Source organism: Mustela putorius, unplaced genomic scaffold (genome assembly GCF_011764305.1).
Source record: "Mustela putorius furo isolate JIRA1106 unplaced genomic scaffold, ASM1176430v1.1 tig00000421_pilon_pilon_pilon, whole genome shotgun sequence".
Lineage (NCBI taxonomy): Eukaryota > Metazoa > Chordata > Mammalia > Carnivora > Mustelidae > Mustela > Mustela putorius.
In genome coordinates, this window is record NW_025421375.1 from 14,723,739 (window position 1) to 14,737,530 (window position 13,792).

The 13,792-nt window shown below is 34.4% G+C and overlaps 1 non-coding gene across 1 annotated transcript in view; it reads right to left on the reverse strand.

The window, feature by feature from the left end:
- Window positions 1-13,792, reverse strand: part of LOC101687264 — an 870,167-nt gene that overhangs the window by 374,615 nt on the left and 481,760 nt on the right. Inside the window, exon 3 of the transcript XR_006606666.1 lies at window positions 12,045-12,133. This is a non-coding gene — a transcript (uncharacterized LOC101687264). The remainder of the gene's footprint in view (window positions 1-12,044; window positions 12,134-13,792) is intronic.

Sequence of the window (13,792 nt, forward strand, 5' to 3'; positions counted from 1 at the left end):
CAGCAAAGCCATCTAGTCCTGGACTTTTCTTTTTCAGCATGAGGGTTTGATTAATGATTCAATCTTTTAAGGTCTATACAGATTTTTAAAATTTTCTTTATGATTTAGTCTTGGTAGGTTGTGTGTTTCTAATTTGTCTATTTCATCAAGTTTGTGCAATTTCCTGTCATACAATTTTCATAGTACTCTCTTATAGTGCTTTTCACTTCTATAAAATTGGTAACAATGTCCTTCTTTCATTTCTGAATTTAGTTATTTACATCCTCTCTTTTTTCTTAGTGTAGCTGACAGTTTGTCAATTTTTTTCCATCTTTCCAAAGAACCCATTCTTGGTTTTGTTCATTTGCTCTATTTTGCTTATATTTGCTCTAATCTTTATAATTTCCTTCCTTTTGCTAGTTTTGGTTTCATCTTCTTTTTCTTGTTCTTTAAGATGTAAAGCTAGATTATTGATTTGAGATATTCTTTCTTAATGACAGTATTTGTAGCTATAAAGTTCACTGCTAGCACAGTCTTTACTGTGCTCAGTAAGTTTTGGTCTGCTGTGTTTTAATTTTCACTTGTCTTGGGATATTTTCTAATATTCCTTGTGATTTCTTTTTTGACCCATTGGTTGTTTAAAATAATTTCAACATATTTGTGGGTTTTCCGGTTTTCATTCTGCTATTGATATCTAGCCTCATTCCATTGGGATTGGGAAAGATACTTTGCATTATTTTAATATTTAAAAATTTATCAAATTTGTTTTGTGACCTAACATATGTTCTATTCTGGAGAATGTCCCATGTCAAAAATATGTGTTTTCCTAATGTTGGGTGAAGTGTTCTGTACATTTATATTAAATCCAACTGGACTATAGTGTTATTCAAGTCCTCTGTTTCCTTATTGATCTTCTCTCTCATTTTTTATTCATTATTGAAAGTACGGTTTTCATGTCCCCTAAAATTATTGTAGAGCTCTCTATTTCTCACTTCAATTATGTCAATGTTTGCTTCAGATGTTTAGGAGCTCTGATGTTTGCTACACATTATCTTTATACTTATTATAACTTATTGGTGAATTGACCTTTTTATAAATCTATAATGTCCTTCATCTCTCTTAGCAATTTTTACTTATAGTCTATTTTGTCTGATACATCATCTATTTTGTCTACTCCCTTTTGGTTACTATTTGCATGGAATATCTTTGACTTTTAATCTACACATATCCTCAAATCTAAAGTGTGTTTCTTGTACACAACACTATAGTTGGGAGGATCCTGTTTTTTGTTTTATTTTGTTTTTATCCAATTTGCCAGTATATGTCTTTTGATTGAGGACTTCACTCCACAGATCTGTTGTTTCTAGCCACTACATTTTAGAGTAATCACAGCAATGGATAAAAAAAAACACAATTCATGTATATTAATTACTAATATCAAATCTATATTTATATGATTTTTAGAGTTATACTGTGGTTATGAATATTGTGATTTGTTTTTAGAAAAAATATAAAGTATTTCATGATTCAGAGGCATTATGACTCAAGTTATCCTTAAATGTTTCAGAAAGAGACAGATGACAAAGGATATATGGTAAAATGTTAACAGCTGGAAAAATCTGGATGAAGGTATATGAAAATCCTTATTACTCTTCTTGGGATCTTTCTATATGTCTAAATTTATGTCACAACTTAAACCAATTAAAGAAAACCAAATTCAAAGACCAAAAATTAGGAACACATTAGACCCCAAATAAGAATAGAGTTTGAAAGCTCACTTTTACCATCTGGATTCCAGAAAGAAAGGAAAAAGAAAAATGAGTAAAGGAAATATATAAATAAATAATAACTAAGAATTTTCCAGAATTGATGGAAGACACCAACATAAAAATTAAATACCCTAAGATCAAAATAAAATAAGATCAAATAAATATGAAAAACTTGATATCTGGATATACCACAGTAAGACTACAAAGGCAACAGAGACAAAGAAAAAATATTAAATGCTGTAGAGAAGAAGGACTGATCATCTTCACGGAGAGCAATCAGGTGGATAACTGACTTCTGAACAGCAACAATGTGCACTAGAAGGCCAGCATAATAATAGACAGAATGTGCTAAAGTAATATAACTATCAACCTAGAATTATATACTCTTTCAGTGATAAGAAAAAGAAAGACATTTATGGACAAAGAAAAACTAAGCATTTATTACCAATAGATAATTACTAAATGATATCTTAGATGTAGTTCTTCAGGCAGAAGAAAAAGATCTCAGATGAAAAATCTCATATTCAAGAAGGAATGGTAAGCAAACACACTGAGCAGTATTTTTATTTATCTATATTGAAACAAAAATAAAATTGCCATTTGGGTTAAATATTGCAACAGAAGTAAAATGTATGAAAATTACTATAAAATTAAAGGAAGCTGGATGTACTTGTTATTTCAAGCTCTTATATTGTTCAGAAGGAGAGTGAAGATTGAACTTCACACTTTAGTGAGTTTTCCTGCACATAATTACATTTCTAAAATAATCATTAAAGACTAGAAAAGAGAATAGAAGTATTAAACTAATAGAGGGAAAGATAAATGAGAATAATCAATTCAAAATAATTGGGAAATAGATCGAGAAACACAAGAATGGGTAGACAAATAACAAATTTAAAATAATGTTGAAGATCCAAATAAAATATATTAGCATCATAATCAGTGTAAATAGACTAGATACTTCAACTAAAGTACAAAATTTGAAACAGTAGCTAACTCTAGTAATAAGCAGTATGATTCCACTTATGTAAAATTAAAAAAAAATTAGATATGTACCCCATAAAAATGTAAAATGGTAGAAATATGTCTCAAAACTATAATGAAAAGCAAAAGGATGATAAACAAAATTCAGAAGACAGGTTATCTCTGAGGGCACAAGGAAAGAGATTGGATTAAAGAAGGATGTATGGGTTACGTCAATATATGTTAATGTTTTTCTTACACTGAATGGTATGCAAAATGCTATGCATTTTGTAGTCTATTTTACAACTCATACATATTTTAAATACTTTCCATCTCTGTTCAATAAAACCAAGTAAAAAAGAAACATCTGAAATAAAAGATTTTTTTAGGATTTTTTTCATTCATTTAAGAGAGAAAGAGAGAGAGAGAAATCATGAACAGGGGTGGAGGGAGAGGGAGAAGCAGACTCCCTGCTGAGCAGGAAGCCCAATGCGGGGCTCAACCCCAGGACCCTGAGATCATGACCTGAGCTCAAGGCAGATGCTTAACCCACTGAGCCACCCAGGCCCTGAAATAAAAGATTTTGAATGGATGTGGAATATATTGTACTACTGTTGTGATGCTAAGTTGTGCTGCCAAATTGAGAAGCACTGTTTTGATTGGGGAACCAGCTTGATTAGGTAACGGTGCAAAAACTAAACCTAGGTCAGTTCTATAGGACATTAAACTCTGTCAGGTAGCTAAATGTGACAGATTGCAAAACTGTCCTATTTTCTTTCTCCTTCATATATCCACTTTGTAGTGTTACCTCATCATTACTCTTGTCAAGGGGTAGAATCTATGTGTCCACTCCTTTTTATCAAGGTGGCCTTGTGACTCACTTTGGCCAACAAAATAAGGTAAAAGCCAACATTGGGCCAATTCTAAGCATTGGCTTCAATGCTTCCATTCTTTGTCTTGAAACTGACATCTGCTGTGTAAATTTGCTCAAGCTAATCAATTGTATGATACAGACATATGACTCTTGGTGCCTCAGTCACAAAATTGCAAAATAAGTGAGTCAGAGGACTAAGTTATGCTGCTTGTTCATGGAAAATATGCCATCCTCATGAGTATGTTGATGACTTTGTTATACTTTTTGCTACCCCTGTCACTCCTGGCCTATTTGCAGCTGACCTTATATGTAGGAGCAAGCTCAGCTGAAATCAGTCAAACTTAGGATCACCAAAACTGCCCACTGACCTGGAGACCTGTGAAAAATAATCAAATGATTGTTGTGTTAGGCAAGTAAGTTTTGGAATAGTTTATTACTCAGGGAGGAAAAAAAAAACTCAGTCATGCAATCATTAAAGTACATATTAATCATAAGTAAACTTGACTCTACAATTCTACAAACACCATTATCTTTCCTTCCTATGTTTCTCTCTGAAAGTACTCATAAAACATGTTCACATGGTTCTAATTTTGTAAGTCCATGAAATACTTGGTAGCCATGAATATTCCTACTGTGTATAAAATGTTCTTATTTTGGAACATTTGAGTCAAGAAAGTCTTCAAAGATGATACAGTCTGAGAAGATAGATTTTCAATTTTCTATTTCAAAAAAAGTAAGTGGGATGACGTTTCTTAAGATAAAATACAAAAACTCAAGGGAAAAAAACACAGGTATGAAACTGAAATATGCTGATCTCCCGTCTCTTAATTTATGCCACTGTGAAAACCCTGCGGTATTGTGGAGCCACAGTATTCATGAGAACAAGAGAACAGGGGTGGCAGAAGGTATTTTTAACAAAGTCATCAAGGCACTCATGGGGATGGCATATTTTCCATGAACAAGCAGCATAACTTAGTCCTCTGCTTTAGTACCACATACAGCATAATGAAAATGGCACTTTCGTAATACTGGTGCTCCCACAGGGAGCTCGACAGTGAACCAGGAAAAGATCACAGGCTCTGACAGCTGATTGGTGAATTAATTAGGTGCTGCACTTTTTTAATGCTATTGTAAATCACATGTGCAGCATGAATTCAGAGTCATAAAAAGATTCCAAGGATGCAAGTGTCACACAACAGTAGGGCAAAATGTAATCAGAGTCCAGAGGGAGACCCAATGCAAATAGGTTTCCCAGAGACCTGCTGAGATTAATCTTACTTATCTCCCTTTCTGAAGGGAAATTCTAGATGGGGTGGCAAAAGTATTTAAGCTCCAAGCAAAAGAAATTGATGCCTTTTTTTTATCACTTCCTCTCAAGTTTTCTTGATAGAGGCTTGACTTCATATTTATAAACTTTTTAGCCATCTGTGAAATATTCCTCCTCATGGAACCTATCAAGTGATAGGATATTTTGAAGAGAGATCACAGAAAGGACCATTTTCCACTCTTCAATGACTGGGTCATTTTTACTCGTGCTTATGGGCTCTCAAAAATTCTTCTGTGGCAGGCCTTAGTTGCTAAGTATATCTTGTTATATAACACATTGTATTTATGAGTTTTGTGATCCTGGGGATGTTATTAAACCCCTCATCCCTAGTTTCTCCATCTGCAGAAAGGAGCTAATAAAATTAATTTCATTGGGCTATTATGGAAATTAAATATTATAAAGGGCTTACAACAGTGCCTGGCTCATGCATCACAAGTGCTATAAAAGTTGTTGCATAAATGTTGATACAAAAATGATGTCATCGTATTTCCGCTGAGATCCATCACCACTGAAACTATTGATCCCTCAGTAGACAAAGCTTTCAATCTCTAACATTCTGAATGAAAATGGGCCTTTCTCAGAAAAATGAGGTATTCATATAGTTGAAGTACAAAAATACTAACAGAGCTTTATGTATACAGGATTGAAATGTAGGGGATCTGAGATTCACTATTTTTTTTTCCTGTTATTTTCTGTAAGCTGGGAAGAGGAACTAAACAAAGGACAGACAAATATATCTGTCAGATTGAAAAAAGGAACTAAGATTCATTTCAAGCCTCCGTCTTGATGACAAACAGATCCTGCTGCAGGCATGGTGAGCTCCAGGTGGGTTTTGATTAGCTATCCCTCATGCCTGTGGCAGTGGCTTGTAGCAAATGCCAAACCAATTCAATGTACATATTAATAACATTTTAACCTCTTCCAATAAAACAGTGATCACTGAAATTACATATGAGCATAGAAAGAACACACAAAAAATATTAAAATTTTATTCTTCATGTTAGTTCCCTTCCCTTCCCCTATCTGCTATGCACTGAAGATAACTGTTGAGTCATGAAATGATCAACTACCATGTGCACAGGATGCATGAGGACAAGGATAGGGTTGACAGAAGCACAAAAAAGTGGATGAGGATCCCTGGCAGAATCAACCTGAGACTCTATCAGAACTGGTATGTGTAAGGATGCCTGGGGTATTTAAGTCCCTTACTCAGAGTGACAAGACTGTGATATCCACTGATGCAAACAGGCAATCAACAGGTAATATGAAATATTTGTTAAATAGGAATAAGAAATTATTTATACTGGAAGAGTGTATTGTAGCCTGTTTCATTCTTAAAAGGACTTGGGATAGCTAACTAAGTTGCTTTGGTGTGAGATCAAAATAAATGAGAAAAAAATGTAAAAACAAAAAGATACAATAATGCCATCTTAGTACCTACTTGACATCAATTAGCTTATGTATGGGAGAATCCAGATCTGTTGGTCTTCCTTCTCAGAAAACAGGGCTGCTCTTTGTGTCAATCCTAAAGAGCTACCTGTAAGGAACAAAAGTAAAGGAGGGCAAAGTTCCTCTTTCTTATTAATAGTGTTTGGGACCTAACTGTCAATATGGAGAACTATGGTCACCTGGGCTGGAACCAGGACCTGAACTAGAAGCCTGAGAGATCTCTGCTACCTAACTCCAAATTTAAGCCCATTTTACTTTGATCGGATTGGAGGTTTTCAAGGAAAATAGTAGGTCAGAGGGAAGTACCTAGGGGTAAGCCCTGGGTCAGCTTAGCATTGGAAATAAGATAAAAAGGAGAAGTGGGGGGAGGAGAATGAGGCGTTAGTAAGAAAGATGGCTGAGCTCCTCCATGTAGAACCATGTAAGAAGGATTTCAGCCTTCTAGTTTGAAAGGAAGAGAAGGTAGACTGGCTCCTATGTGCATAAATATTCATTGGATGACTATCCCATAACCTCATGGAGTCTCTCCCACCAAAGGATTATCTCCTCTCCCTGGGAATTCAATCTTCCTCCTCTCTGAAAGCTCTTCCTGCAGACAATGCACAGGTTGCTCCTTCTTATCACTCAGATCCCTCCTTAAAATGTCACCTCCGTTGGTAAAGTCTTCCCTGACAACACAAATCCAAGTAGATTCCCAGGCTCTCAACTTATTTTAGCACTTCTTATTACTGGACACGTTCTTTTACATACTTTTATTGTTCATGGACTCTATAGTACATGCCTCCCATTAAAACATAGGTTCAGTGACAATATGGATCTCCTCTATATCATCTCCTCATATACATGTGAGTAACATATGAACATAGTAGGCGCTCCACAAATGTTTACTGAATGAACACATGCACGAATATGTGTTTTGATGGCTCCAGAAAGGTGGTAGAAAAAGAACTACTTTTGGAAAATCTCTTTTAGTACTAATTATAGCTAATACTTGCCAAGAATGGGTATTAATATATGAAGTGTTATCTTTTCTCAATCTTCCATAATATAAACCCTGGGGTTGCAACCTGATCAAATCTACCCTAGAACCAAATAAAAGATGAGATCCTGTTCCTCAATGGATCTCATAGCAGCCATGTTTCAATAGATATACGCCACTGGATTCTGTTTACTCACCAGAACATGTGCAACAGATTTGGTTTTGAACTTCCTAGAAGCCTACACACATCGGCAAATAAATCTATTAGGTGGTCTACTGGAGTAATAGCTAAAAGTAATTTTCCGAGAGAAGCCTGTATTTGGAGTGCTTAGACTGGACGGACGTATGCCCCATAATCTTCCTAATGGAGAAACTTCATAAAGGATGAAGAAAAGCACACCATGAATGACATTACCACTGTAAATGTAAGCATGAGTTTCTAGCATCTGTAACACAAATCAGTGTAAGTCGATTGCATTGATTCAAGCTGTGGTTCAGTGAAAGCACTTCTACAGAGTAAATACAAAGATTTTAGTATATGTGCTGCCGAAGCGAGCACTACAAAGATTTTAATAGTCTTGTTTACTCCATTGATAAAATTGAAGCTTACTGATGAATGAAAAAGATTCATGTCATTTGGGAAATCTTCCCTCACTATATATTTTGCCACTATGTTGCTGATTGATATTGGTTGGCAGAATTATGATGTATGGTGAGTAACAGACCAGACATTTGGTATTACTAATTAAGGACATATCCATGGGTTTTAAAACATGCATAATTTTGGCATCTTCTCAGGAGCCAAGACACCTAGCCAGAACACTTACCTGAACCGGCTAACGGGCCTATACAGACAAGTACAAAAGGGAATATCTTTAGCCAACATCTAGACTTCTTCAGAAAACAACAACAATAACAATAACAATAACAACTCTGGTTTCATCTAATATGTGAACAGAAGTCTAACTGAATGGCTAACACCTTATCCTAGTCATAACCCAAATCATTAATGATAATAAATAAAATACCCTTAAAATATTTAACTTTATGCTGTAAAATGTGCTTCCAGGTAATGACATAATTGTTGGGGTCCAATTCAAGTTCAGTGAATTGGAAAAGCATGTAGTTTGTAATGTTTGATGTTAAGCCATTCATTCTTACCATGATTAGTACATGAGCATCGAGGACAATATCACACCACAAGCAGTAGTTTCACATTCTCTTTTCACAGACTAGTGAACTAAGCCACAGAGACCTCATGTAAATTAGCAAAGTGACAGAGGCAGTGAGTGAGAACCTAGGAACACTGCACACCTGCCTAAAACTATAACCGCTAAGAACATTCAGCCACGCTATTTGCAACTTCTATCAAATAGATAAAATGCTTAGATTTTTGGAGCTAGTAAGAATCTTGGGTCATTTGCTTAGCTTTCTTATTTTATAGCTGAACTAAAACAGAGTAAACTGTTGGCTTCAAATCTATATCCTACTGAGTGGCAGAATTAAAATAGAACCATTCCAGCATTTTTCTCAATAAAATTTCTTTACACATAAAAATCATCTTAAATTAAGAAAACACAGGAAATTAAAAAAGGATCACTTAGTATTAAATACTGATGATGTATGTAAAGGATATTTCTCCACACAAAAGATCATCCAAAAAATGACAGAATAATGAAAGAAATGCAAACTGTTCATCTTTCAGGAACACTGATTAGTACATGAATCCCCAGTGAGAAGCAGCGGATCAGTCAGCCATCTTCAAGTGACATCTCTAGAAGCCAGACTGTTAACCCTGTTTACAGCAGCCCATTCTGTTTGAGGAAAAATTCTATTTTTTAACAGCTTTTGTTTATTTTGTTTATGAATCCCATTTAATATTATTTTAAAATTTTTTTCATCCATTGGGTCACAGTAGACCCAAATGTCTCAGGACCTCCTTCAGAGTTATAGCTAGAAATACTAATTTCCCTTCCATCTGACACTGATTCAAGTTATTTCCAGAAAATTATCATCTCTAACACTTAGTCTTTTCTTCTCAAAACAAGGCATACAAAATTCCTCCAAACTTTTCGACTCTCTCATTAGCTGGATTGCTCTGGGCAGTTACCCTCAGTTCATCAATAACCTTCTTCAACTTTGGACTCGGGTCATAGTGTTTTAGGGGTGTTCTATTCAGAGTGCTGACCTGGTTTATAGCATTCTCCCTATTCCGTACACCTATTGTAATGTCATTCACATTCTTTCTTTTATCAGATGTAGAGTTCAGTAATTCATCAGTTGCGTGTAACACCGAGTGCTCATCACGTCCCCTGTCCTCACCCAATTACCCATCCCCCCACCCACCGCCCCTCCAGCAACCCCAGTTTGTTTCCAATAGTTGAGAGTCTCTCATGGTTTTTCTCCCTCTGTGTCATCTACATTCTAATTACACACTGCCATCACACTGATAACACTTAACTTCTATCCCTGTGTCTATGGCTTTTTTTAAAACAACAAAAATGTCTCTATTATCCTTTCAATTGACCTGGCTCTTTACTAATACTCATTTTAAAAATATATATATTCTGATGGCTTTAGAATGGAGAAAATAAATTTTAAAACCTCACCAAATATTTAGAGGAAATAAAGAATAACAATTAAAAAATAGGTAAATAGCTCAGTACCTGTGGGGGGGGGCAGGGCAACATTCAATCTGTCTTTGTCACTTTAGATGAAGACTTGACTATGTGCACTGGAGAAGGAGCCAGTGAGAGTGGGGGCAGTGGGAGAGGGGACTGCAAATGGAAGTAAAAGTGAGCTTTATTCTTAAAACAAGAACTAAGAGGAAATAAGATCTGTCCTTTCATTCTGCTTCTATTTCATACTTTAAATTTTTGTAAAAATGAAAGTTTCCATATGGCTTTGATGTTTCTTAAAAATCCCATCAAAATCAAAAAAATATTGTTTTAAAATAACCTCTACTCAAAAAAAAAATAACCTCCACTCATTTAATAAATTAGTAGTGTGTGTAACATTTTTGCTGATAAAAATAAAATCAGTCTCTACCATCTGGGTACATCTAAAGACAACCTGTGTTCTCTGGGTTCACAATCAGGGGTAGATTGAAGAACTTCCCAAAAATTCAAGTGGAAAATATAGGTTAATTTATCAGGATTACTTAAACTGGCTAAAATAACTATGAATAAGTATACTAAGAAATATTCAAAGAAGCATAATTCACAGTGTCCTCAAATCACATTAAATTTATATTTTAAGTACCATTGAATGTTCTTTTTGATTGGAAGAGCCCTGTGAATGATAGACACTCGTGCTGAGCAAATGAGCAGTTTCCCCTAATTCTCTTTACACGACTATCTGCTCCTTCCCTATTTTCTCATCTAAGTCAACATAATGGAGGGCCTCATAAAATGTGAGCCATATGCCTCATTACGCAGTTCATGATTTAAATTTGGTCAATGATACCTTTATTATTTAAAAAAACTCACCAATTCAGTATAGTTTGTGCCTATTCAATTTTTCTTCCATTTATTTATCTTTGAAATATACTTCTTTTTTCATTTAAATCTATATTTCTGTGTATAGAAAGTGTCAGTTTCCTTGGGGCCCAAAACAGCCTCTCAGATGTGTATGTGTATGTGTGTGTATGTGTGTGTGTGTGTGTCCACCATTAATACTTGGGTAGACTGTTCATAAAAAAAGGCATTCTTTCCTTGCCATCACTGTTGTCTGATAGATTTGTGAAGGAGTGACAGGAGCAGGCCCATTTCTTTTCTAGGACATCCATTTTTTCACTTCTGTTCTTCATGAGTGCATATGCAAACAACCCCATATGTCTCCCTATAGTTGCATTAAATATGGGCTTTTTAAACAGACACTAGCCAAGATTTATCTTTAATTCCTCTCTCTGTAATGTTAGGTGGTGAACAGAAAGTAACAATTGCCAATGTCTCAATTTACTCTGACAAAAAAAAAATTAAAAACTAATAAAAAATAAAATTTTGTTGTGATGCTTGATCAATCAATGACCACCAGCAGAGAGAGAGGAAGTAGAAAAACTAGTAAATTTTTGCAAGGAAAAGAAAATTACCTACACCACACAGAGAAAGGCCCCTTAAAAGCTATGAAGTAGTTTCTATTATTTCAGGTATATATTTTTTTGAATACAGAATGTGTAAATGTTATACCTGACAAAACTAAAGAAAAAAAAAGCCCAGAAATAACTCTTTTTCCACTTCAAATTAATAGTGATATATATATATGTATATACATATATATATATATATCAATATTATTATCCATGTCATAAGTGTTAATAAAGAAAATATGTTTAGCCATTATGCTATTATGCTATTATGTATAAATTTGAACTAGTACATTGAACTATGTTACCATAGTATTTAAAAGGACAAAAATCACTTTAAGCAAATAAAAATGGTATACAGACTATTGTAAACATATCACATAGAACATAGATAATAGTTTTACAGAGAAAAACGTATAAGCCTAACAGTAGATTGTTAATATGCCTTTACTTCCCCCAGTCACTTTGGAGCTCACAAACCAGGAGAACTACTTAATTAAATGCATGATTAAATAAAACAAAATTAATTTCCTTCTTGTTATAAAGAAAATAAGTCTGAAGACACAAAATGGTAATTCATTTCATCCTGAAAATATAATTAAAATAAATTAAGTATTTACCTCATATGATTAAAAATCTGCCGGACACTTCAGAAGCCCAAACAGCACATGATACAGGGACACAGCTTTCCTGTGGTACTCTTCAATTTCTAGAAACATAAGGAAGGTGAAAGAGTGCATTTAGAGGAATATATGCCTTGGTAAAATGATGCTGATCAGCTATAAAATGTTTATAATCACTCCACAATGTCTTTTAAAAAGTACCTCCCTACATATTCTTGTTATCATAACATTAAATGCACAATATATTGATGAAAATTGTGTCATCTGGAACTTCCAAGGTACAAAAAGAGACTACACATAATATACAACACACACACACACACACACACACACACACACACCAATCACTCAATTGCACACTATTTTACTGGGAGAAGCTGTATTACTATGAAAAGTAAACTATTTGTAATTTAAATATTTTCTTATTATATACACATTACCAACATAAATTGTTCTAGTCATAACACTGAGTTTTAAGTAGTAGTGGGTGTCAGCTCCATTGTTTGTTTTTTTCCACTGACTTTACTAGATTTTAGCAAGTATTCTTTTGTTTCATTATTTTCCTGGAAAAGATTCACAGAATGTGAGAAATGACTGTCATTCATTTGATAAGTTGATATGCAATATGCAGGCATTTATGTGAATTCTGCTTCCAGATAATATACACTATAGACAGTAAAAATATAATAACTCAAACTTTCATAACCTGTTTCAATTATTTGTACATGAAACTTTTTAATCATATTTTCTCCCATCTACCTGCTAAAAGAGAAATAAAGTTATAGGCAAAAGGTATAGGTACTTTGCTGCTGTCCAATGTTACGTCTCCATTTTGCCATACTCGAACACATACTATTTAGGTACATCAGGAACTGTATTACTGTATTACCTTCCTCTCCTACATCTCCTTCACAAGAAGCCTCATTCATGTACAGTTAAATTCAGGCACAATCTCAACAATCAGCACCATGGACATCTACCCTCTACCCGCCAAACTCTTTTCTGAAAACCTCTAATCCAGTAGGTGACAGAGTATTGGAGTAGGAACAGAGATGGTGGGGAAATAGTGCTCCTAACTGAGAAGTATAATTTTGTCAAGGTACCTGGTAGCAGGTTAGAACAGAAAAAAATGAGCATCTTCTTAAATCCATTGCAAGAGTGACCAAAAGAACCCTTAATTAATTAAGGGCTGAATTCCTTTTCCTAAAGGCTACTTATTATTGGAAACTAAACATACATATTTATTAACTCTAGATATAAATATGTATCTATTTACATAAATACGTATTTCTGTTTAACATAGATGGGTAGATAGGAGAATACACAAATGACAGATAAAACAGATCCCTTATTACGTACTTCTTTGTCTCTCTTGTTGTTATTGGATATTCAGAACTCACTTTGAAGATGCTTTTCCAGCCAAATAAATTCCGTATAGTGAATAATATGTCCCATTAAATTCTAGAAAGATATTAGTAGCTACATTTACATTAGGGAGAAACAAACTGTAAAGCAAAGTTTTGACCACTTTTGGCAGGAAAGAGAGTATTCTAAAGTTCAGAAGAGTGGGATACTACTAGCCAGAGAAATAAGGAAATACCAGGAATTGCTGCACAACATTTTAGGAGTTTCTAGACGTTCTGCAGAACTATCCTACTTTCCAGAGAACACATTAACTAATCCAATACCTCATCATCTTCTAACTCTGTATTCACAGCTGTTTGTCTTGTTTTCATTTTGTTATT